This window comes from Dasypus novemcinctus, chromosome 5, assembly GCF_030445035.2.
Source record: "Dasypus novemcinctus isolate mDasNov1 chromosome 5, mDasNov1.1.hap2, whole genome shotgun sequence".
Classification (NCBI taxonomy): domain Eukaryota; kingdom Metazoa; phylum Chordata; class Mammalia; order Cingulata; family Dasypodidae; genus Dasypus; species Dasypus novemcinctus.
The window spans coordinates 27,880,049-27,907,679 of NC_080677.1; the positions used below are offsets into that span (position 1 = coordinate 27,880,049).

Below are 27,631 nucleotides of genomic sequence, written 5' to 3' on the forward strand. Positions count from 1 at the left end.
TTATGAAGCATGTATCACTGAACTCTAGACATTGTAATTATTTTGCTTCCTCCTCTTAGAGTTTTAGCCCCAGTGCAAATCATTTCCTAAAATGGCATAATAAGACAATGATAATTAGGCGATTTTTCAATGGAACATTATAGTGAAAAGTTTCTAGCCTGAGATAGATTCTGTTGTCTTAACAACCTTCTTCAATTTTCTTCCCTTAATAAATTTGCCTGCTTTAGTAAACAAAAATACAGTACAATCAGTTACATTTGAATTTCAGATAAACAATTTCTTAGCATAAGAATGGGTCATGCAATATTTAAAATATACTTTCAAAAAAAAATCGTTTGTATGCAATTTAAATGAAATTGGGTATCCAATATTTTATCCAGAAATCCTATCCTTGAATTGACCTTTTCAGCTCTTTGAAATGGAGAAATCTCCTTTATAGCCAGTACTGCTTTTACCAAAAGACTCCACAAGGCCCCAGCACATTCAAGCTCAGTTTTCATATTTAGTGAATTTACTGGTTATTTAGAAACCAGAGTTCAACTTTTCAGTTCCTTCTTAATGAATTAGACCTCAGGTGGTACAGGAGAAAAAAAATCAGTGAAAATGGATTAGGAGCCCCAAGATACGAGGAGTAGCTACAGAAGGAAGGCAAACTATGATAATCTCATCTCGTAAACATTGTTTAAAATATTATTCAGAATATAAGGGAACAAACTAACAATTTTAAGACTAAGAGCATTCCAATCTCCTGTCTTTGACCTTTCCTTGTTAATGACAGTCACTCAGGTAATCAAGGGGGTACTAAAATCATCCAGGCCAGGACCCATGACAATTAGATCTCTTCACCTTATTTTATTGCTAATAGTCTCTCTTCCTAGGAATCCCCCAGAAACACAGCTGCAGGTAAAGAAGTTTCAGAGCCTGCCATAGCTGCCCTTTCATTCCAACTGAGAGAAAATTAGAACAGAGAGTTAATAACTCCTCACCCACAGTCTGGGGAAAAAAGAAAACAAACAAACGAATGAAAACTAAGTATTAAATTTACCAGAATACAGGCATCTCGGCAGAGAGCTGGCCCTGGTCGCTTGCCGTAGTTGCTCTCTCAGAGCGTCGGGTACTTTCCTGTTTTCTTGACTGTCACAGCTGCAAACCCTAAAAAGTCCTTCTGACCATATAACTGTGACCCGGGTTCTGGTCTGCTCCTCTTTAAAAGTCAGTCATATAAAGCCAGGACAGTCTGTTCAAAAACCATGGTCAAATTGGGAATAAAGATATGTACTGATTCTCTCTACTCTCCCCTCTACAGGAAAGAAAGCAGTATTTAGAAATGGCAAGAGTTATTGGTAACATCCTGGACTCAGAGGAAGTGTGTGTGGGAAACGAATACAATAGTTCCAGTTGTGTTTTTATTTCTATGAAACCTCTTGCTGTTCCTTTTATGCCCTTTGACCTATTGGCAGTGGCGTCAGTCTGAATGCAGGACTGGAATGCACTTCTCTGAGGAAGTAAAGTAAACTTGTCTTGGTTTGGTTACCATGGTTATGGTACTATGTGTTACCAGCCCAACCATTTGCATTGCAAACCATCACTGGAAATGGGGACAGTAGAACTTGATATTCAGGGTGGAGAGATGCAATTCACAGGAACTTCTATTGGAAAGTTCAGAGGGAGCAAAACAAACATGCGCACACACCCATTATGAAGGGGGCAAAATAGGAAAGGCTAACAGAGCCAGTTTTCTCCTCCTTGGAATTTCAATACCTATGAGGTATTGCAGTTGAAAGATGAGGCTTAATTTCACATTAGGAAGGTAAAGAAGCACATTATCAATTTCGTTTTTTAAATTAAATTTCACAATCAAATATAGCAGGCACCATTAAAATGACATGATGCCACAGTACTTCTTACAAATAATTCTATCTTGAGTCATGCATTTCAACAATATTCTTCATTTTAATGAGCTGCCTTGTCAGAATTTGAAATTATATGTAACTTCAAACAAAGAGGAACCCCAATACATAAAAGACACCAAATGGAAGTGCTGAGTTTGAAGAGCAGAGAAAATGAAGGGGGAGAGTCTTACCAACACGCCCCTCTAACTCCACTACAGTTTGCTAGGGTCTTGTGCAGAACTCCCAGTGGCAGCAAGCAGGATTAGAATCCTTTCATCTCCTATAAACTGGTCCTCAGCCTAGAATGACAGTTCTCTCTTGTTTCGTAAGAGTTTCCCCACCTCTTCACTACCAGATGCTGCCCACTCTCAGCTGCCTAGGAGTTTCCTGAGGTCTGAGATAACAAAACAGCCTTCTTTTCTCCTGTGGTTTCTACTAGTCGCTTAGCCCTGAGAAGGCCAGAGCTTGTTGCAAAACCTACCAGGACAAGGTGGTCTTGGATAAAGTTAATTGACAAAGCCTACTTTAATTACATAGCATATCCAGAGCTACTATACTTGCAAAATGAAGTTTCTATTTTAACAGTTTTCTTTCCACAAGATCTTAACATAATTGAATTTTTAGTAAAAATGGGCAAGCAATTACATCCACAAAAATAAGCTTTAATTATCCATTAAAAATTACCCATTAGTTTTGGAGAGAGATAGTTTCCTAGGGTGCTCAAGCAAATACCATGCAAAAGGATGACTTAAACAATGGGAATTTAATGGTGCTTTGAAGCTGGGAAAAAGTCCAAATTAAGGCATTATCAAGGCAATGTTTTCTTCCCAAAGACTGGCAATCTGGGGCTGGCTGTAGGTGATCCTTGTTCCTTGACTTCCCTGCCATATGGCAAAGCACATGGCAACCTATCTCCTGGCCTCTCTATTGTCTTCTGGGTTCTGTCGAATTTCAACTTCTTGCTTCGTGTGGCTTTTTTTTTTCTCCCTCTCTCTATCTGTCTGGATTTCATTCTATTTATAAAGGACTCCAATAATATGTTTAAAATCCATCCTGATGGGCTCGGGGGCAAGATGGCGGCTGAGTGAACATACCTGTTAGAGTCTTCTGCAGGGAATCGGCTGGGTGGCGTTGGAGACTCTTTGGGACCGGATTGTTTCGGGATTTTTGCTGGTCCGGAGGTGTCTGGACATCGATTTGGAGGGAAGGTAGCAGAGAGGATTCGTCTGTGAAATATACACGGAGATCCCAGCTACCTGCAGAGGATTCCCTTCTTGGGTAGGCGGAGACGAGGCATCTAGCCCCGCTCGGTGGGGCTGAGCCAGGCGGGGCCGGGCCGCGGTAGCGCTTGGAGCCGGGCGGGGCCGGTGCAGGCCCCGGCGGCGGGCCGCGGTAGCGCTTGGAGCCGGGCGGGGCCGGTGCAGGCCCCGGCGGCGGGCCGCGGTAGCGCTTGGAGCCGGGCGGGGCCGGTGCAGGCCCCGGCGGCGGGCCGCGGTAGCGCTTGGAGCCGGGCGGGGCCGGTGCAGGCCCCGGCGGCGGGCCGCGGTAGCGCTTGGAGCCGGGCGGGGCCGGTGCAGGCCCCGGCGGCGGGCCGCGGTAGCGCTTGGAGCCGGGCGGGGCCGGTGCAGGCCCCGGCGGCGGGCCGCGGTAGCGCTTGGAGCCGGGCGGGGCCGGTGCAGGCCCCGGCTGCGGGCCGCGGTAGCGCTTGGAGCCGGGCGGGGCCGGTTCAGGCCCCGGCTGCGGGCCGCGGTAGCGTTTGGAGCCGGGCGGGCCTGGGTCAGGCCGCGGCGGGTACGGAGCCGGGCAGGGCCGGTCCAGGCCGCGGTGGCGGGAGGTGGATGCCGGAGCCGGCTGGGCCGCTGTAGCGAGCGGAGCTGGGCGGAGCCAGGCCAGGCCAAGGCGGCGTGAGGAGCCGGGCAGAGCCGGTCCAAGCCTCCGCGGCGGGCGGAGCCGGGCCTGCGGAGGGGTTTCTGTTTTTTTTTGTTTTTTTTTTGTTTGTTTGTTTGTTAGTTTGTTTGTTTGTTTTTTTAATTTTACTTAAATTTTTTTTTTTTTTTTTTTTTTTTTTTTTTTTTTTTTTTTTTTTAGCATCTGCAGTACTGGGGAGTTCGTGGGCCCTGGGCGGCCTATTGGGGGTTTGTGGGAAGGGAGGTGCTTGCAGATCCATTTGGGCAGACAGACGGGGGGGTTTTAGGGCAAAGCGGGGGGAAGTTGTTGTTTTAGATAGTGTTGCAATTGTGACACGTGTGTACCTGTATCTCTCTTCTCCCTATCCGTTCCCCACCATTTGCCCATCCTCTTTTTCTTTCTTCATTTCTTCTTGCCTTTCTTTTTTCTCTATTATAATTAGTTTGTTTTTTTTTTTTTTGTTTTTTTTCGGTTTTCTCTTTCCCTCTTGTCCCTCATCTTCCACTTATTTTTACTTTAATTCAAGTATACAATAGGTGCTACAGGGAACACCTCACATTTGCTGGGTTTTCCCATCCTCCACTGCCTCATTTCTGTGTGAACTGATTTAGGCTACCTACACTATCCCCCTTCCCCTGCATCTTGATATCCACTATCATCTACTGTCTCTCCTATATTCCACCCCCCACCTCCCGTTCTTTGATCCACAAAGTGTCTAACTCTTAATTTCTAATACCTTTGTTCTGTTTTCTGTCTATTATCCACTCTTGAAACTATTACCTTTCTTTTCTTTTTCCCTCTCTCATGAAAACAATAGCTGTGTAGTTCATACCATATTCCTCCCAAATTCAGTCATCAACTTCATAAAAGGTACTCTACCTACAGCTATAACTCTATACAATCTACATGAATCTAACCTCCATCCTTCCAGATCTCATATTCCTGCTTTATTAACATACATCACCAATACAACTTTACACTTTTCCCTTGCTTACACAATTGCCTTTCCCCAACACTAATACTTTCCTCTAAAGTGAACTTAACCAACAACAAGTAACTAGAATAAGAAGATAAAAGTGACAAAGAGAAGATATAACACCTGTGCAAAAATAACAACTAATTAACCTCCAAGAGCAGACAAAGAAGCTAAGGAACTGATTAAATTCGTCAAAATAAAGAGATGACCAGAAAGCAACAAAAATCTACGAACCAAACCAATAATCAGGAAAACATGGCTGAATCCAATCAACAAACCAATAATCACGAAGGGGAGCAAAACTTGGCACAAGCAATGAAAGATCTCAGAACATTTATCACCGACAAAATTGATGCAGTAATGAAAGAGGTTAACAACATGAAGACATCACTTGGAGGGGAAATTGCAGACATACGCAAAAACATAACAGATATGATGGGAATGAACACCACAGTTCAAGAAATCAAAAATACACTTGCAGCAAATATCAGCAGACTAGAAGAGACAGAGCAGAGAATTAGTGATGTGGAAGACAGTACATCAGAAATCAAACAGATAGTAGAAGGGGTCAATAAGAAGATAGAAAAAATCCAATTAGGATTTAGGGACCTGAATGACAATGCAAAACGCTCAAACATACGTATTATAGGCATTCCAGAAGGTGAAGAGAAGGGAAAGGGGTCAGAAAGAGTGTTGCAGGAAATAATGACTGAAAACTTCCCAAATCTACTGAAAGAGACAGATGTACATATCCAAGAAGCACAGCGCACTCCACAAGTCATAAACCCCAACAGGCCCACCCCAAGACATATACTTGTCAAATTATCCAATGCTCAAGACAAAGAGAAGATCCTAAAAGCAGCAAGAGAAAAGAAAACCATCACATACAAGGGAAGCTCAATTAGATTAAGTGCTGATTTTTCTTCTGAAACCATGGAGGCAAGAAGACAGTGGTATGATATAGTCAAGGTACTAAAGGAAAAAAATTTCCAACCAAGAATACTCTATCCAGCTAAACTAGCATTCAAACATGATGGAGAGTTCAAAATATTCGCAGACAAACAGAAACTGAAAGAGTATACCAACAAGAAACCTCCCCTTCAAGAAATTCTAAAGGGAGTTCTGCAGGAAGAAAGGAAAAAACAGGAAAGGCAAAGTTGGAGGAGAGTATAAGACCAACAACAACAACAAAAAAAGACAAAAAAAAATATACAAACAAAATATGACAAACACAAATCCAATCAAAATATGGCTAACACAAATAATTCCTTGATAGTAATAACACTGAATGTCAATGGATTAAACTCACCTATCAAAAGATTCAGACTGGGACACTGGATAAGGAAATATGACCCATCCATATGCTGTCTACAAGAGACACATCTTAGACCCAGAGACGCATGGAGATTGAAAGTGAAAGGCTGGAAAACAATCATACAAGCTAACAATAACCAAAAAAAGGCAGGAGTAGCTATATTAATATCAGACAAAATAGACTTTAAATGTGAAACAATTGTGAGAGACAAAGAAGGATACTACATTTTAGTCAAAGGGAAAATCTGTCAAGAAGATCGAACAATCATAAATATCTATGCCCCTAACAAGGGTGCCTCTAAATACGTCAGGCAAACGCTGGAAAAACTAAGTGAAAGAATAGATACATCTACAATTATAGTGGGGGATTTTAATACACCACTATCAATTCTGGACAGAACATCTCAAAAGAGAATCACCAAAGACACAAAACATCTGAATAGTATATTAGAGGAGCTCGATCTAATAGACATATATAGATCGCTACACCCAAACACAGCAGGATATACATTTTTCTCAAGCGCACATGGATCATTCTCCAAGATAGATCATATGCTAGGCCACAAAGAAAGGCTGAACGAATTCAGAAAGATTGAAATCATACAAAACATTATCTCTGACCACAGTGGAGTCAAGCTGGAGATTTGCAAGGGAAAGAAGCCCAGATTTCACACCACGATTTGGAAATTAAACAACACACTCTTAGAAAAACAGTGGGTCAAAGAGGAAATCTCAAAAGAAATCAATGACTACCTTGAAACAAATGATAATGATAACACAACATACCAAAATTTATGGGATGCAGCAAAAGCAGTACTGAGAGGGAAGTTTATAGCCATAAATTCATATATCAAAAAAGAAGAAAGAGCAAAAATTGAAGAACTAACTGCACATTTGAAGGAATTAGAAAAACAACAACAAAGTAACCCAACAGGAAGAAGAAGGAAGGAAATAACAAAGATAAGAGCAGAACTAAATGAAATAGAAAATAAGAAAGCACTTGAACAGATAAACAAGACCAAGAGCTGGTTTTTTGAGAAGATTAACAAAATTGACAAACCTTTAGCAACACTAACAAAGAAAAAAAGAGAGAAGATGCAAATTCACAAAATAAGAAATGAGAAAGGCGATATCACCACTGACCCCACAGAAATAAAGACTATCATAAGAGGATATTTTGAAAAACTATATTCCAACAAAAATGACAATCTAGAGGAAATGGACAAATTCCTAGAAACACATAAACAGCCCATATTGACAAAAGAAGAAATTGATGATCTTAACAAACCAATCACAAGCAGAGAGATAGAATCAGTTATTAAAAATCTCCCAACTAAGAAGAGCCCAGGGCCAGATGGCTTCACAGGTGAATTCTATAAAACATTCCGGAAAGAACTGACACCAATCCTGCTGAAACTATTCCAAACCATCGAAACAGAAAGAACATTACCCAACTCCTTCTATGATGCCAACATTACCCTAGTACCAAAGCCAAACAAAGACATCACAAGAAAGGAAAATTACAGACCAATTTCTCTAATGAACCTAGACGCAAAAATACTTAACAAAATACTTGCTAATCGTATTCAACAACACATTAAACGAATTATACACCACGACCAAGTGGGATTCATCCCAGGTATGCAAGGATGGTTCAACATAAGAAAATCAATCAACGTAATACACCATATAAACAGATTGAAGGAAAAAAATCACATGATTATATCTATTGATGCAGAAAAAGCATTTGACAAAATACAGCACCCTTTCTTGATAAAAACACTCCAAATGATTGGAATACAAGGAAATTTTTTGAACATGATAAAGAGTATATATGAAAAACCTAAAGCCAATATTATTTACAATGGAGAAATCCTAGACTCCTTCCCTCTAAACTCAGGAACAAGACAAGGATGCCCACTGTCGCCGCTCCTATTTAACATTGTCTTAGAAGTACTTGCTCGAGCACTGAGGCAAGAACCAGAAATAAAAGGCATTCAAATTGGAAAGGAAGAAGTCAAAATTTCATTATTTGCAGATGACATGATCCTATACATAGAAAACCCTGAGAGATCTACAACGAAGATTCTAGAACTCATAAATGAGTTTAGTAAAGTCGCAGGTTATAAGATCAATGCGCAAAAATCAGTAGCATTTCTGTACACCAATAATGAGCAAGATCAGGAGGAAATCAAGAAACAAATACCATTCACAATAGTAAATAAAAAAATCAAATACTTAGGAATAAATTTAACTAAAGAGGTAAAGAACTTATACACTGAGAACTATACAAGATTGTTCAAGGAAATCAAAGAAGACCTAAATAAATGGAAGACTATTCCTTGTTCATGGATAGGAAGACTGAACATTATTAAGATGTCTATCCTACCAAAATTGATCTACACATTCAATGCAATCCCAATAAAAATCAATGCAGCCTTCTTTAAGGAACTAGAAAAACTAACTATGAAATTTATTTGGAAAGGAAAGAGACCCCGAATAGCCAAAGACATACTGAAAAAGAAAAACGAAATTGGAGGAATCACACTCCCTGACTTCAAAACATACTATAAAGCTACGGTGGTGAAAACAGCATGGTATTGGCATAAGGAGAGACATATAGACCAATGGAATCGAATTGAAAGCTCTGATATAGAACCTCACATATACAACCACATAATATTCGATAAAGCCACCAAACCCTCTCAACTGGGAGAGAGTGGCCTATTCAACAAATGGTGTCTGGAGAACTGGATAGCCATATGTAGAAGAATGAAAGAGGATTACCATCTCACACCTTATACAAAGATCAACTCAAGATGGATCAAAGACCTAAATATAAGAGCCAAGACCATAAAAACCTTAGAAAGCAGTGTAGGGAAACATCTACAGGACCTTGTAATAGGTAATGGATTTATGAATATCTCACCAAAAACACGAGCAGCAAAAGAACTAATAGATAAATAGGACTTCCTCAAAATTAAAGCCTTCTGCACCTCAAAGGAGTTTGTCAAGAAAGTAAAAAGGGAGCCCACACAGTGGGAGAAAATATTTGGCAATCATATATCTGATAAGAAACTTATAACTTGCATATATAAAGAACTCCTACATCTTGAAAATAAAAAGATAAACAATCCATTTAAAAAATGGGAAAAAGACTTAAACAGACACTTCTCCGAAGAAGAAATACAAATGGCAAGAAAGCACATGAAAAAATGCTCCAAATCTCTAGCTATCAGGGAAATGCAAATCAAAACCACAATGAGATACCATCTTACACCCATAAGATTGGCAGCTATGAAAAAAACAGAAGAATACAAGTGCTGGAGAGGATGTGAAGGAAGGGGAACACTCATCCACTGCTGGTGGGAATGCAGAAGGATCCAACCATTCTGGAGAACAGTATGGCGGTTTCTCAAACAACTAGCCATAGATTTGCCATATGACCCAGCAATACCACTGCTGGGAATATACCCAGCAGAACTGAAAACAAGAACACAAACCAATATATGTACACCAATGTTCATAGCAGCATTGTTCACTATTGCCAAAAGTTGGAATCAACCCAAATGCCCATCAACAGACGAGTGGATCAATAAAATGTGGTATATACACACAATGGAATACTACTATATGAAATAAACAAGCTGCCCTAGATAGCAAGAGACTGAACGATAGGCTTGCAGGAAATCGGAGGGTGGAGGAAGGATATGAGCCGATGTCTGCAGGGGTGGAATTTAAGACGAGATGGTGGTAAGTATGAACACAAAGAAGAGATAAAAGGGGGGCAAGGGGTTGCCTTTGCTTGGGGCTTTGCGGGTTTGAGGGTGGCTGGGGAGGGACGGGTGGGTAACGTTGCCCAAAAGTGGGGGGAGGGAGGGGTAGCATACGAACCAGGAGAGGGTCAGGTGTTGGTGGAGAGTAAAATGCCGAGAAAATCATATCAAAATATAATAAAGAGGGTTACCTGTTTAGAATGCTCGGAGGGGAGGGTCTGATGCAGGACGGGCTCCTGGGGAATGTCTAAATGCTCATTCTGCCAGAGTGGGTGACACCATGGGGTAGAAACCCAAGTAGTGAGAGTGGGGGTGGACCCACATCCTGGGGAGGACTAATGCCATCCAATAGAGGGAACTGTATCCCTCGAGAGAAAGGGTGGATCCCAGGGCATTGGGGCAGTTGAGCAAGTTAGGCCCTGAACACTATTCCATCTATCTCTGGAAGTGGCTCCTCAGGAAACGGAGGTTGGCTATCACTGAGGGCACTAAGGTGGAAGGGAAAATGGACGTTAAATGTGTGGAACCAAAGTAAATGGGGGGTAAGAGAGGAGTTTCTTGAGAGTACACAAGGATGGATATAAAACATGTAATATTACACCATAACATATAGGAGATGACAGACTGATAATGTAAACCATAATGTAAAACATAGGATAACTAAAAATGTAAAGAACTGTGTATCCTAAAGTATGCACCATAATGTAAATACAGATGTCACCTTGTTAGAAAGCTAATGTCTCAGACTCTGTACATCACTTTAAGTAAATATGATATGAATAGGGCGTAAGAGTATCACTGTGGAAGGGAAAAGGTTTTCTGGTGGATGTGTGGGAGTGCTGTATATTATATATATACATTGCTGTGGTCTAGGACTCCTGTGAAGAAAAGCTGAATAATTAGGGGGGGGGGGGGGAAATAGGATGTGGAATTTTTTCAAGTCAACATTCTTTATCTAAGTTCTTTATCTAACTTTATCCAAGTTCTTTATCTATCCTTTAAACTCATCGCTATATGCCATTCCCTAGTAAGGGACCATGACATTATATTGGGCTTCAAATTTCGGGGAGTTCTGGATCACAGAGTGTTTCAACAATGGCAATGGAGGGATACTGGTATGGGATACCAATGACAGATGATATATGACTGACAGGGAGCTGTACAGAACATATGTCCAGGGTGCATGGTAATGTTTGGATATACTCATAGTGGCAACAATTAAAAACCACAGTAGGGGGGGTACTGGGTTCCCGGCCAGTGGTGCTCTGTCGTGGTCCCTAGGGGAGCAGCGACAGTCTCCCAGGTACAGTGGTGGGGACCGGGAGGGAGTGAGGGTTCAACAGTGAGCCCCTGATACTAATGACTATGCTTGTGAGCTGATAAACCCAAAATAATAACAAGGCCTAGAGCAACTTTGTGCCTGGGAATTCCCTTCTGTCAGCCTTCATGTTACTCAAATGTGGCCAGTCTCGAAGCCAAACTCAGCATGTAAATGCAATGCCTTCCCCCCAGCGTGGGACATGACACCCGGGGATGAGCCTCCCTGGCAACGAGGGACCACTATCAACTACCAACTGATGATGCAACTGGAAAATGACCTTATATGGAAGGTTCAATGCGGATCAGCAGAATATCCATGTCTACATAAAATACCATGACTTTAAAATGCTGTTTGACCTAAAGTAAGGGGGAAATGGAAAGGAGAAATGAGTTTATATGGCTACGAGTTTCTAAAAAAGAGTCTGGAGGCTGGCAGAAGGTTTGCCCTCATGCACAACTGAGCAGAGTCAGAGAGACAGATAAAGCAGATACAACCCCCAGATATTGGTTCCTTTGAGGGCTAAAGAGACCCATGGGAGTTATGGTCATGGCCGATGGGGTTAACTACCAGGGCAGATGGCCCCTCTTTGGAAATGGTGTTTATGTGTGATGAATCTGGACTCAGATGGGATCTCCCTTCATAAGACTTTCATGCTAATGTGCTGGAGGTGCAGTTAATGTTGGGGTTTAAGATATATTTAGGGGATTTGAATCTCTGGACTGACAATGTGATAGCCAGATCCTGAGCCTCAACAGACTCCAGCACCTACAATCTGATTTATTGGACTTACCACACTCAGCTAAGATGGAGGTGAAGAAGGACAACCACCACACCATGGAGCCTAGAGTGATTACAACTGAAAATGGGAGGATTGCATCCAGCATCCAGGTGGAATCTGAGCCTCCTCTTGACATAAAGGTGCAATGGACACAACCAATCCAGTGTCCACATAGAAGAGGTGGCATTGGATTGGGAAAAGTGGACATAATGGACAAAGGGTATGGGGAAAGGCAGGAAGAGATGAGAGGTGGAGGCGTCTTAGGGACATGGAGCTGCCCTGGATGGTGCTTCAGAGGTAATCACCGGACATTGTAAATCCTCACAGGGCCTACATGATGGAATAGAGGAGAGTATGGGCCATGATGTGAACCAATGTATATGAGGTGCAGAGGTGCCCAAAGATGTACTTACCAAATCCAATGGATGTGTCATGATGATGGGAACGAGTGTTGTTGGGGGGGGGGGGGGAGAGGGGGGGTGGGGGGGTGGGGTTGAATGGGACCTCACATATATATTTTTAATGTAATATTATTACAAATTCAATAAAAAATTAAAAAATTAAAAAAAAAAAAAAAAAAAAAAATCCATCCTGATGGAGTTAGGTCACACCTTAACTGACATAATCTCATCAAAAGATTCTACTTAAAATGGATTCGCACGCACAAGAATGGATTAAGTTTATCAGGAACCAATCTAAACCTAGTCCTTACTGGAATGATCTGGGAAAATCAATTTCTTCTACAGAGGCATGGCTAATTCACAAAGATGCATCACTGTGCATCACTGATTACAATGCAATCTTGAAAACAAGGCTATCTTCATGAAAATGTATGCACTGTGATATCATATATGACGAGGTCTGTGAAACAATGGGTAATTCATAGCCAAAACATTCCTATTCTAAGAAAACCTTCCCAATAGAATACTGCCTTCCAGGCCTCTCCTCCAGCATATGGAAGAATATCATCTTTAGTGACAAAGAGGTACTTAAAGCAAGTTGAAGTAATTCAGGGTCGAATGGAAGTCGCAAAGAAATAAATCCAAAATGACAAGTTGCTAGGTATTTCTTGGGAAAAATAAAGAATTCTGTGGGAGCTCATATGTGGAGCACTGAGTCAGCTTTGAGGGTTTGAGGAATGTATCCAGGAAAATGGAGAGTCTAAGCTTGATCCTAAAGAAGAATAGGAGTTAGCCAAGAAGGTAGGGGAGAGAGGAAATAAACTCAAATGAGAGGTGCTCTAGTTAGTGTGAGGTGAGGCAGATGGCAGGTGAGATTGGGAAAGTGATGCAGTGACTTTTCCATATATTTAAAAAGCAAGTGATTCTCATAACCTCAGTCACTTTGGATCTACACTGGAATCCAGTAGTGGGATTGCAGAGATAAAGACACTAAGGTTTTGTCATATTTTGCCAGGTGACTATGACAAATGCCATATGATGAGTTGGATTAATCAACAAGCATTTATTAACTCACAGTTTTGAGGCTGGAAGAAGAGTTTTTCATCAGTAGGTCTGCATTATTGTTAGGTTCTCCAGACAACACGGATGTAGCTAGTCAGAAGAGCAGTATTTCAGAATCATTGATTCTGGTTAGTGCGTTCTTTCTTCTGCCTGAAGTCTGACCAGTTTTGCTTTTTGATGTTGTCTTTCTACACTTCCTTTTTGTTATTACACATTTAAAAGACATAAAATTTTAGGCTAGAAGTGTTGTGCTACTCTTCTCACCTTTACCTCTAACAGATGATGAGGATAATAACGGTGGTGATGGCGTCAGTGATCAAAGACAGAGTCTAAGGATGGAGGAGGAAGCTTTGGCCACCCTAGCATCTGCATCAGACCTCTATCCTTTATTATGACTAATTGACATATATTCTGTCTTATAAATAGGATTATGTAAACATAACTTCAAAGGTATCCACTCTCACTTCAACCAAGTCCTTCCTACATAGGAATTTGGGGCTTAACGCTGATGCTGAAAATAAGATGATGAGATGATGACAATGATTGCCACCACTGATTATTGACTTGCGCCAGCCCTCATGATAAAAGTTTTATAACACTTTCTTACTTGATCCTTTCATCAAGCTCAGGTCTAAGGTATTTTTATGCCTATTTTATAGATAAGAAAACTGAGGTTCACAGATATCCCCATTCACACAACTAGTAACAGGAAGAGCCAGGATTCAGGAAGAGCTAGGTCTGACTCCCAAATCCGTGTTCTCAACATTTATATGCATGTTCAGAGATCAAATAGGGGTATACTGACAGCTTCTTTGCACTTTCAAATGATTAGTTCAAGGAAGGAGAGCATATTATTTCAGAGATGTGAGAACCTTTCTCAGTTTTCCAATGATTCTGAATAAAAAAGTAGAAGATTTAGCCCAGCTGCTCTATGTCCACCAAGCAAAGCCAGAGAATTGGTTGTAGTGTTTGTTGAGATACTTTCTAAGCAGGTCCAAGGGCCTGGGTAAATGCAGAGAAAAAAGCTCCACATTTTTGAACATTCCCAATGAGCCAGAAACTTACTAGAAAATACAATCTCCATGTACAGTACAATTAACTGATGATTGGGACTGATTTATAGGTTAGTAAGCTACAAGAATAAATGGGAGGCAATTCTTTCCTAAGTAATCTTTAGTACATAATATGATAAATCTAGCTGTTAAATGCATATCATGAGATTAAGTGTCCCCAAATGGCATTATGTTCCACTAGATGGACTTTAAGATGGTGTTCCATTTTAGGAAGACATTTAACAATGCTTATTATATTTTCCCCCTTAGAATTAAATTTAACACATCATGCATGCTCGACAAATATTTGGTATTCATTCTCATCACAATGAATCCTGCCAGGTCAATTCAATCTTTCTACTAAAGATCCAAATCAAATTCTACCTCCTTTATGAAGGGGACCCAATCACCGCCTCTTTTTGCTATGCATGTCCCAGAGCACTTACGGCATCCTGCATTCTATTAGATCAGTGATTCTGAACTGGGGGTCGTCTCACCTAAGGGACATTTGGTAATGTCTGGAGACATTTCTGGTTGTCATAAAGGGGTGGGGGCTTCTGCTGGCATCTAGTGGGTAGAGGCCAAGGATGCTGGTAAACATGTTACAGTGCCCAGGACAACCACCTACAACAAAGAATCATGCCCCAAATGCCAGTGCCAAGGTTTAGAAATGCTGTTTTAGACCAAGCAAAAGCATAAAGTCCTTAGGCCTTTGTACTTGGTTTCCATTCTGCTTCCAACATTGACTAGCTGTGAGATGTTGGGCAGTTCTGTTTCTGAGTTGCATCAGTAAAATGCTGATACTTAATTTACTGATGCTCCCTGCACAGAATTATTGCAAAGGTCAAAGGAATAATGTATGAGATATTGCCTGTAAATGTAATATAGTGAACATTATAACGAGGATTTTTGTACAGGACCTCTGCCTCCTAGTAGATTTAAGCTTCTCTAGCACTGGTTCAAAATTGTACTCAGTTTTACTTCATTTCAGCAGTTTTTACTGAGCACCATCTCTGGGCTATCCCTCTTCCAGATACTATGGATGTAAAAATAAGATATTCTCCCTGCATTAAGAAATCTTTTTCTGGATAAACTCATAAGCAAATAGTTCTAATACTATATACAATAAGCTAAGATCACAGAGGATAGTAGAATAAAGTTTTTTGGTTTTTTTTTAGAAGCAGACCAATTCAAGAAATACAAAAAAGTTTAAGAGTTACATTACAACTGGCGACAAACATCTTTCTTTACTATGCTATTTTACTGATCCCTCTGGAGGAAATGTACATTCTTACGACTTAGAGTACCCACGCTAGAGAAGAGATGGAAATCAGTAAGAAAACTGAAATGACTTTTTAACAACTAATGATTTAAATCTGGCCAGACTGAAAAGTAACAAAATGGAGGTAACTTTCTAATTTTTAACCACAAAATAGGTCTACTAGCCATGATTCAAAACAGCTGCCTATGCTGTGAATTGCCCTTCGCTGTACCTGAAGTATAAAATGTTGCCTCAGAACACAAGTGAATGGTATTTGGGGGAAGTTTTCTGGGACACATCAGGCAGATGGACAATATTTCCATATACTTTTTCTTTTTTTAACATTAAAAGAATTTTACTGAAGGTAATAAAAGACAATAATAACTAAGTTAAACAGTCACTGTGTGGAAAGTTCTTTAAGTGATAATGACACTGCATCCTTCCACGCAGCCAAGGCCCCCTCACCGAGGACAAGTCTCTTACTGCATCCCTCTGCTCTCAATGGTTCCCAGCTGTCACTACACCCTCACAAGGTAGCAAAGGCCTCGGTGTCCAGCACCCTTGGCTAGCCTGTGGCTGAGTGCTCCTTTGAGCAGAGTCCTCACTCACTCCAAGGAGGCTGGGAATGCCAGGTGGGGAGAAATTGATATTCTAAGGTCTAAGCCAGGACTATGGTACAGAGAGGGACAAAAGCAGTGCAGTGCCTTGGAAGGGTCCAAAACAGAGCCCTCTTTGATACCAGTAAGTCTTTACTCCCACCCCAGGATCAAAAATGACATTGCTCTCTCTCTTCCCAAATGTTTTCTTGAGTGATAGTTCTTTTTTTTTTAGATTTATTTTTTATTTATTTCTCTCCCCTTCCCCACCCCTCTGCCCAGTTGTCTGCTCTCTGTGTCCATTCGCTGTGTCTTCTGTGACCACTTCTATCCTTATCAGCAGCACCGGGAATCTGTGTTTCTTTTTGTTGTGTCATCTTGTTGTGTCAGCTCTCCGTGTGTGCAGCACCATTCCTGGGCAGGTTGCACTTTCTTTTGCGCTGGGCGGTTCTCCTTACGGGGTGCAATCCTTGCGCATGGGGCTCCCCTACGTGGGGGACACCCCTGCGTGGCAGGGCACTCCTTGCGTGCATCAGCACTGCACATGGGCCAGCTCCACACGGGTCAAGGAGGCCCGGGGTTTGAACCGTGGACCTCCCATGTGGTAGGCGGATGCCCTATCCATTGGGCCAAGTCCGCTTCCCGGAGTGATAGTTCTTTATACCAGCCCACCAAAGGGGCAGGGACTCAACCTGAAGAACGCCTTACTGACATAGCCCAGTCAGAAACCCTACATTGATTTTATCAAGTAAACTTAATCAGAGGCCCCTCAACTGAATCCATTATAATCGAAAGGGTGTCACATCCAGAATAGATTAGTTTACAAATATAATCTTTCTCTCTTTGGAATTTGTAAAATAATCTTAAACTGTCACATTATTCTTCCACTAGCAGTTCAAAAAAATCAACTGGGTTTATCTGGGATACACAGGAAAAGAAGCCTTTATAGCCACCTTTCCTAGTATTTGTCTCTGAGTCAAGTCCACACATCCCTACCCTGTGAAAAGAAAGCAAAATGGCTGAAATTTTGGCAAAATTACTAAAACTAGAATGCTTTTCTCTGCAATTTAGCAAACATAGTTCTCCCACCAGCCTTCTTATTGGATTAACAAAGAAACCTGTGTTAATGCAAACTTGGAAAGGAACTAAATATGGTACCTACTAAATGCCAGGCATTCTGGTAGGTACTTTACAGACATTATCATTCGTCAAATTTATATTAGCCCTGTGAATTCACAATCACTATCCACATTATACAGATAAAGAAACTGAGGGTTTCAGGTTAAATACATTCCCTCAGATCATATGGCTATCAAGAACCAGGATTTGAATATATATATTACTAGCTGCAAAGCCCTTACTTTTCCTCTATGCCATTATTTTTGGGTAAAGTGATAAATGTGGTTCAGATATGGTCAAACTAACACTATATATATATGCCAGAGGTAAATAAGCATTCACCTGATATCTTGTGAACTACCAACCAAAGACTGTTTTTTTATTGTTTTTGTTTGTTTGTTTTTTGCTTTTTTTTTTTAACTTGCTCAGGAATTGAGTTTGTGTTCTATTGTGGATTGCTCCCCTTGAAACTTCTGCCCAATAGCCTAGTATCATGGAATCATGCCTAGTAAAATCAGAGGAAGCAGGCAAACCCCATCAGAAGCAAATAGAAAGTTTCCAAGAAAGACTGGATAAAAATGTTCTTCATTCATGTCTGTCATTTACCCAACTTTAAATAATATGGAATCACTCCACATTGCAGAAGGTAGATAAATATAAAATGCTATTGAAACAGAATTCTGACTTGTTCTTTCCTGGGTATCCCTCTTAAAGTTATTTACGTCTGTAAGTGACATTGCCTTTCCAGGCCATTAGCCCCATAAGAAAAGCAACTGGGTATGTTTCTGCTAGCCAGTGTATCCACACCAGGGCCCTATCACAGTACCTGACCCATAATGAGTGCCCAGTCGTAATGAATAGAAATCTTTACACTGTATTCTTCGTGTGCTAGGATCTCAAGTGAGGAACAAAGAAACAGGGAGGCTAGTTTAAGGGAAAATAACCAGATTGGACATGTTCACTCTCTTCCTATACATTAATGGTGGTCATATGGAAGAAGGAAGCAGACCAGAAGATGGGTAGAATTAAACCCAATGGATGGAAAATATAATATGATATCTTGGTTGGGATCCTGAAACATAAAAAGGATGCTATTCTAGGTCCTGCTACATTCACATGGAGTGGCAAGAATCTCTAGAGGACATGGGCAGTGCCTAGCAAAGGAGGACAGACCAATAGGCCAGGCCCTTGATATTGATGCTTGTATTATGAACCTTGTTCTTGTGAAATTCAAACATAGCCTATTATTATATATTGCCTAAGAGTTACCTCCTGAAGCCCTTCTTGTTGCTCAAACGTGGCCTCTCTCTAAGCCAAACACAGCAAATAAACTCATTACCTTCCCCCCAGTGTAGGACATGACCCCCAAGGATAAGCCTCCCTGGCATGGAGGGATTATTACCAAGTGCCAAGTTAGCCATGTGTTTGGAAAAAGACCTTGATCAAAAGAGGGAAATATTAAATAAAAATGAGTTTTAGTTTTAAAGAGACCCTTCCTTCCTTTCTTCTTTCCTTCCTCCCTCCCTTTCTGCCAGTGTCTGCTTTCTGTGTCCATTCCATTCACTGTGTGTTCTTCTGTGTCTGCTTGTCTTCTTTTTCAGCAGCTGCAGGTACCAATCCCAGGACCTTCCAGAGTGGGAGAGAGGCGATCTTTCTCTTGTACCACCTCAGCTCCCTGATCTGCTGCATCTCTTACTCTCTCTCCTCTGTGTCTCTTTTTGTTGCATCATCTTGCTGTACCAGCTCTCCATGTGGGCTAGCATTCCTGCACAGGACATCGTTCCTCTGCAGGTGGCACTCCACACAGGCCAGCTCTCTGCCTGGGCCAGCTCGCCACATGGGCCAGCTTGCCTTCACCAGGAGGCCCTGGGCATTGAACCCTGGACCTCCTGGTAGATGGGAGCCCAATTGCTTGAGCCACATCTGCTTCCCTAAAAATGATTTTTTATTGCTAAGAGATATCAGATTAAGTTGGGAGGTCATTCCAGAGATTACACTTATGCTCATCATAAGAGGATCTCACTGACTGCCACAGTAAACAGTGCTTCAAGCAGGGGGACTCCTGAGGGTTCTAGAGACAACTGGATACCATAGGCAGGGCCCAAGAACTTGGCACCCTGTCAATGTTCCTTACCTTGGTAATTGTGATAACCTATCCCCCCAATGTATCAGATTTAGGCTCATTTATAATTCTTCTACACATAGTTCTTATGCCCCTTTTATGTGAATCTACAACTAGCACTACACTTGTCAAATTTATGTCCCAGAGACTTAAATCTTCAGGCTGTTCATATGCCGGTTCAGCCCTAAATCTCAGCAGAGTTGCAGTCAACACCTACTTTACAGTTCATCAGAAGCACCCAGGCCAACTAACAAAATGGTGATGATGGACAACACCCATCCCAAAAGACAGAGAGTATCTACAATTGCAAGCAAGATAGCTTCACCCATTTGACCCAGGTGACCTAAGCCCCCTCTCAGTTGGAAGGAGAGTGGGCATCATCACCCCAAAATTGTCAAGATTGAGGAATGAACAAACATAAAAGGGGAATGCAACTATGGACTAAAGTAGACTTATTATTATTATTATTATGGGAGAACTTATAATATTATGCAAAGGCAGTGGTCACCAAAGGTTCTGAGGGGAGGGAGAGGGAAGAATAGGTATAACATGGGGCATTTTTGGAACATTGGAATTATCCTGCATGACATTGCAATGACAGATACAGGCTATTATACATTTTGTCAAAACCTATAAAATTGTGTGGTACAAAGTGTAAACCATAACGTAAACTATAGACCATGGTTAGTAGCAATACTTTTAATATTTGTTTATGAATTGTAACAAATGTACCACATAGTAAAAGATGGTCTTCATGGGGAAAAGTGTTGGAGGTACATGGGAATCCCCTATATTTTTGACATAACATTTGTATACTCTAAAGAACTTTTTTAAAAATAAAATAAAATTTCAAAAAGATTTTAAAAAGATAAAATAATGAAATGAAAAGGATGCTAGGTGAAAAAGAAGGAAATATGAGTAAAGCATATATTTTAGTTAATAACACTATCAATATTATTTCATTAACTGTAACAAATGTACACACTGATGTAAGATAATGATAAGGGTAAGTGGGTGTGGCATATACTGTGACTCTCTGAGCTATCTTTATAATTTTTCTGTAAATCTAAAACTATTTTTTTAAAGTTTATTAAGTGAGTGGTCAAACTAGAAGGTGTTTAGTATATACACCCAACTCTGACATTCAATGATTCTAAAATAATGTATTTATGATTGTGTTCCTTAGGACAAATAGCAGCAATATACCCTTAAAATGTATGTGTATGTATATATGTATAATATACATATTGATAAATAATGGAAATATATACATAGATACATGATTGTGTATATTTATGTATAGGCGTAATATTACTCTATAAGTATATATAACATGATTTTAAGAATGGTTATCTCTGGGGGATATCATTATAGACATTTTCATTTTCTTCATTTTTTAAAAACTGTATTTTCAAAATAATGAACCATGAACAGAATTATTATTATTATTATTTTTAGGAAGTACCAGGGATTGAACCCAAGACCTCATACAGGGGAAGCAGGTGCTCAACCACTTGAGCAATATCCATTCCCCCAGAATTATTTTTGTAAAATAAAAGGAAATATTTAAATCTTTGCTTTTTACGATCAAATGAGTACTCATAATGAGTGCCATCTTTCTGGAATATATGCCTCTCCTTTAGGGCCAACCAATACTTTATGATTACCTCTGTTATTATGCTTTAGTTTATAATTTAATGTTATTTTCCTATCTTCCTACCTAGACTGTAAGGTTCTTGAGGCCAAAAATCCAAATCTCTCACTTCTGCATCACTACAGTCTTACTCTGAGGCTGGTCTTTCAGTGCTTTTTGATGAATAGGCAGTGTGCAATACAGTGTGCAGTCTTGCGTACATACCTAGTGCAATGCAGTGTGCAGCCTTAGACAACTGCTTCAATTTTCTCGAGTGTAAGATGAGAACTTTGGGCTACTGTCATCTCTGGGGTTTCTTCCATATCTAAAATTGGAGAGTCTCTGCCTGTCTTAATGAATTAGGCATGATTTCACAGAGTAGGAACTCTGGGGAGATTGTGTGGCTTGCCCAAATTCCTCTTTTGCATCTTTTGGAAGGTGATGGAAGATTGAGATTCAGGAAGTGTCTGCTCTGTGGGAATTGGTTCAGGAAGCCTTTTCTGTAGGTTTTAAATAATGAATTATTTGCAATTAAATTTGTCCTTGCAAATTTACAAAGGTCTGAACAAATGAGAATGGTTAAATATGTAAGAATTAGCTACAAGGATAATTCTTTCTTAAGACCTTGGCTGAATTGTTTTTCAATTTTTCTACAAAATGCACAAAGTACCTTTTGTGATGAAGTGAGCATCTTACTTTATATGCTTCATTCTAACCTTGCTGCTTTTTCCTTGGAACTTAGGTTAAGGAAGATTGTTGGAAAAGCACAATGTAGGGCTCATACATCTCATAGTGAAACCATAAGGCCCTTCCAATATTGGTTATTCATCCACCTCTCACACAGCAACATTTTCCAGTTACCCCACCCCTATCCACCCCCACACCAACACTGACTGTGGTCGAAGATCAAGTTCACCTAAAAGATCCTATTGTAGTCTGTATTAGTGTCTTATTGTGGCTATAACAAATGACTGCTAACTTAGTAACTTAAAACAATACGAAGTTACTTTCTTATAATTCCAGATGCCAGATGTCCAAAACTGGTCTTACTGAGCAAAAAATCAAGGCATCGGCAGGGCTGCATTCCTTCTGGAAGCTCTAGGGGAGAATCTGTTTCCGTTCCTTTTCCACCTTCTAGAGACCTCCTGCAATCCTTGCCACACTGCTCCTCTCTGCATCTTCAAAATCAGCAATGGGTGGTGAACTCCTTTTATACTGTCTCACTCTTATACTGACACCTCTCTGCCTCTTTCACATCTAAGGACCATTGTGACTATAATGGGCCCAAACAGATAATCCAGGATAATCTCCCTATCATTAAGTCAGTTGATTATCAACCTTAATTCCATCTGCCACCTTAATTTCCCTTTGCTCTGTAGTATAACATATTCACAGGTTCCAGGGATTAGAACAAGGACATCTTTGGAAGGCCTCTGCCTACCACATAGTTTCACCAGAGTTGTGTTGGATTAGCAATTAAAGTTTAGAATGTTGAGAATGATTCTGTGTTCCCTTCCCCAGGCTTTGCTCAGGATTCTGTCTAATCATCTTAGATAAATAATATGGGAGACAGGATGTTAAAAGGTTTTAAATGAATTCTAGTTCCTTTCATCATTCAGGATCAGGAAACATTTCCTTAAATTAGCCCTCATGGTCAGAATTGTTTGGAAATCTCAGCTTCAAGTAGTTTGTCCCATTGTAAGGCTACGTATCAAAATATGTATTCCAATTTAGGGTGAGGAACCTATGGCCATGTAACTGCTAGTCTAACATGGCTGTACAACTGTGGAATCAATTTTCTCTCTGTTCAGACCTCTGTAGACAGACATAAGAGGAGATTAAAATGGAGGCTGGAAGAGTGTCCGTGAAGAGTCCATTACAGTGTTCCAAGGGAAAACTGTCTTTGAACACTGGCAAAGCATATGAAGTGCCTACATCATCAGGTCATCGTGAAAGTGCTATTCTGTTAAGAACTTTCCTTCCCTATCCTCTGCTCTGTCTCCCAGCATCCTCCCTCTCCCAACCCATGGACCATTTTTACCCTGGAGGTTGGAAACAAGCCAAAGGAGAAAGGGTAGATGCAGAAGTAAGGGCAATGGTTATAACATATTACCATGCAACTCCCACTTCCACCTTTCTCAATCTAAGAGGCCAGCTCTCTCAGCAGGCCTGGCTTAGTACAGGCTGAAGGCCAAAGATTGCTCCCTGTGGATACATTCCTAGAATGTAGCAAGTGAATCAGACCACTAAGGGGTGAAGTTGACCTTGATTCTATCTCTGGTTTTATCATCTACATTAGTTTCCTATTGCTGCTGTAACAATCACAAACTTAGTGGCTTAGAAATACACAAATTTATTATCTTATCTTTCTGGAGTGCAGGAGACCAAAGCGGGTTTTATGAGTTGGAATTAAGGTGTCAGCAGAGTTGCATCCCTTCTGGAAACTCTAGGAGAGAATCCATTTCCTTGCTTTTTCCTGCCTCTAGAGGCTGCCTGCTTCCTTGGCTCATGGCCCTTTCCTCTGTCTTCAAAGTGCATCACTCTAACCTTTGTGGCTATTGTCATGTATCCTCTCTCTGACTTTGACCTTCTTGCCCTCCTCTTGGAGTAATCCTTCTAAATACATTGGGCCAACCCAGATAATCTAGAATAATCTCCCCATCTCAAGATCCTTAATTTAATCACATCTGTAAAGTCCCTTTCGGCATATAAGGTAGTATTATTCATACCTTCTTGGTACTGATTTATGAACATCTTCGGGATTGGGCATTATTTGGTCTCCCGCAGCTTCCACCTTTCTCTCATTATCCAGCAGAGTGGAGTCCTCCTGTGCTGGATTCAAGTTTCATGGCAATCTCCAATTAAGATTTGTACAGTATTAGTCACATGCCATCAGAGAGAAGCCACCTACTTGTTGGTTTTCTAAGGACTACCCTTTTAGAAAAGTGCAAATAGACCCACCAGGGTCTAAGGACAGCTACCTAAGCATGTCATAGTTTGTATTCACAAAACCTTTTTTCCCTTAAGAGCAGAAACTTTAGTCATACAGAGTTAAATTTAGGTTCAGGCTCCAATTAGCTGTGTCACTGACAGAGCAATGATGCTTTCTTTTTCTGAGCTCTGCCATCTCTGACTTGACCACATTTTTTTGCCAACCTCATACTCTATCCCTCCATCCCCAATATTTCTCTGTGAGAGATCTGAGAGATCTATAGGTTGTCTTAAATTATTTTGTAAGGGTCATAATCAAACATCAAAGACAGAAAAATACATATGTAGAAAATGAATATGGTCATATAATTTGGGTGGGTGGTTTTCACATGAAAAGTCCATGATTTCATATGAATTCTTATTTCTAAAAATATGTCCAATAGTTATTTACCAGAATGTATGATATTTTAAAAAACTTTGGAAAACCACTTAAATGTCCCTTGAGATACCCAGGTGATGAAATATTATGTACATTATAAAAAGGATTCTTATAAAGTGAGATTTATTATTAATCTTCTGATCCTTTCCTTTTCTTTTTTTCCAACCCTCATCTCTCTGTGACTCTCTGAAACTTGTCTACGTTGTTCTGTGATGTCCATGTTTCTTGGAGTCCAACTCTTTTCTTTTAATTAAAGTAGGTTCCCAAATGTACTCCTCTTCCTTTCCTCAATACCCCTTTTTATTAATATAACCTTTACTTTACTTAAAGTTTAATGTTTAATTAAAACCTAGTGTATTATTAGCAAATAATATATATGCTATGATCCAAATCAAATGATATGATTCAAAACAGATAGCCTATTTCTCTCTTTAATGCAATACCTTTATCATCTCATAATGAGATAGAAATCATTCTATTAGCAGCCCCCCCCCCCAAAAGCTCACACTTTGATCACATTCTCACCATCTGTAACTTGGCTTCTTTGCTCTATTCTAATTCTCTCATTCATGTCCCTTCTTCAGTCATTCTTTATATACAGACCATAACAATTTGGTTCATTGCAAACATTTTATAGAATACAGCTCTGCATAAAATGAAGTGAGAAATATGAGTTCCCATATTCTCAGGCTTGCAAGGTAATTATCATAAAATTTGTTGTCGGTCATTGCCCTCCAGGTTTTTCACTTGCAGGTACATGGAGATATCATGCCATGCCCAAGCACATAATCCTGACAGTTTTTGGAGGCCACATGGTAGTCTGTTGAATGGACATACCACAGTTTGTTTCTCCCTGATCCTCTCTACTGCTGCTACAGAAATCAGAGCATTTCTCTCATTGTGTGTTTAACTCCATGTATGCTTTTTTTATTTTAGTGGAAAGAATGAAAAAGCAGCTCTGCAACAACTTCATTAAAAACATCTTTCCCTTAACTCCCTTCTTTTCTTGATCTCTTACCTTGTAGTAGTTGGAGGAATGGTCCTGTAAAGATATTATTTAGCTGCATAGTATCAAACACAAATAGGGAATTTTTAAATTACCACCTTCCTTTCTTCTGACAATTCCCCTGTGATGGTAATTGAAATGAGCCAGCCTCATATCAGAATCAGAAGTGACAGGGAACCATTCACCAACTTAAGGAAAGTATCTGCTAATAAAAATATACATAATTAAATGTGTTTTATTGTCTGAGTGGAACATTCGATTTCACTAGTGTTTAGCACCTTTCATTAATTAGTAACTTATATCTGTAATGATAAGGTACTGAAATACCACTCTGATTTATGCATTCTAAAATTTGTTTGCAATGTGTGGCTACACACAATAAATATCACTGGCTGGAAACCAGAAATGGAACACCGTGCTTCAAAGGAGTTTGTAACCCCTGTACTTATCTCTTGCTACACTTGCTTGGAATCTGTTGGTTCATAGGGCCACACCATTTAATTGTTAATTCTTAGCCCCTACAACTACAGACTGCTTTTTTGTGCTCTATTCCTACCCACAGAAATCACCCCAACTTTATACTCCTACTTTTGTCTCTTCCCAGTGAACTTTTCAATCCCTTGATCCCGAACGGCATTTAATATCATTTATTTGTTTCTAACAACTCCATTCGGATCAATTTCTCCGGCATCCAACGCAAGCCTGTTAGTTATGGAACAGTCAGAAGAGTCTTATGATTAGGAAGAGGGAGAAAGGAAGGCAGACTTTCTGTATCTGTTTTTTCTCAGTGACCAGAGAAAACACTTAGGTTGCTCTGACACAAAGAAAAGTTCTTGATGAACAACAGGCTTACCTCCTCGAGGTGCGGTAGAGCTCTCAGGACCAGCAATGCCAATCCCTTAGAGAAGCCTGTCATCAAAGCCCCTGCTGCCAGCCCTCATCCACCTGCACGCAGCAAAGGCTCCACACTTGATCTGCCTGGAATGTGTGTGCCTGGATAGTTCCTGAAGGAAACAGTGTAATGTTTGACTAATCTTGCATAATATTTTCATAATCCACGCCCATTGGTCCTAAAGAAAAACCTGTTTTCCTGATCTGAAAGGATCAGGAAATACCCAAAACAGGGGACTGGGACAGTGTGGCTCTGTCAGATCAATGAGCCGGACTGGAGGAGGTTTCTACTTCATGGATCCTACAAGATTTTTTGAGGTCCCCTTTGTGCCAGACACAGGGCTAGGAAGAGAAGACATAGAGATGAACACACTGGGTTCCTCTTCCCTAAGGAGCATGCAGCCATTTGGGGGCCACAAACATAAAACCAACCAGTAGCTTCTATGAGGGAGTATTGAGACACAGGGAGAGAATATGAAGTAGCAGTAGGGGGGTTGGGAAGGCTTCGCCAAGAAGATAATGCCTGGGATAGGTTTTGAAGCCTGAACAGAAGCTTTCCTGATGAATGAGGGTTGAGCTAAGGTTCAGGCTGCGGGGAGGGTGTTGAGGGCAGAAAGACTATCGTACACAAAAGTATAAAACTGTTAAATGGGGTGGGTGTATTTGGGAAGTTTGTAGGGTGAAAGCATAGAGTATGTGGAAGCAAAGGGAGTGATGAGGCTGAAGAAAGAGCAATTCTTGTCTGGTGGGCTAACGTGTGACTTAGAAAACAATCCCTGTGAATGTGGATATTAAAACAATTCTACACGTTGGCATCTGAATTGGCAGACTATTTGTAATTGTGAGAGAGAAGCATTAGGAGGGACGTTTAATGTTTCGCTACACAGTGTGTTCCGGTAGATCAAATGGCCTAGCTGGGTCAGGGCACAGATGACCAACTTCCAATTAATTAGAACAATTACAGGACGCTTAAGATGAAAGCTATCATTAGTACACTTGGATATTCCTCTGACAGTTCAGAAGCCTCCTTATAACTTTAGAATGGCTCGGGATCGTTGTGAGAAGAATGAGCATCCTTCCGTTTAGGCACCAAGGTGCTTACTACGAGGTCTGCCGCGGAGGTGGGCTCAGGCTTCTCCTATTTAAAAAACCA

The 27,631-nt window shown here is 40.6% G+C and overlaps 1 protein-coding gene across 14 annotated transcripts in view; it reads right to left on the minus strand.

Moving 5' to 3' along the window:
• Nucleotides 1-26,605, minus strand: part of ITPRID1 (ITPR interacting domain containing 1) — a 159,491-nt gene extending 132,886 nt beyond the window's left edge. For 6 of the 14 annotated variants that reach the window (XR_009185763.2, XR_009185762.2, XR_001118903.4 and 3 more), the window contains exon 1: nt 1,046-2,181. The gene's annotated coding sequence lies outside the window, so the exon portion shown is untranslated. Of the gene's footprint in view, nt 1-1,045; nt 2,182-13,441; nt 13,519-23,940; nt 24,067-25,599; nt 25,793-26,440 lie in introns of those variants that run through there. The other 8 variants (XR_011648791.1, XR_011648790.1, XM_071215102.1 and 5 more) reach the window with 6 other exon arrangements.
• Nucleotides 26,606-27,631: the final 1,026 nt, after the last annotated feature.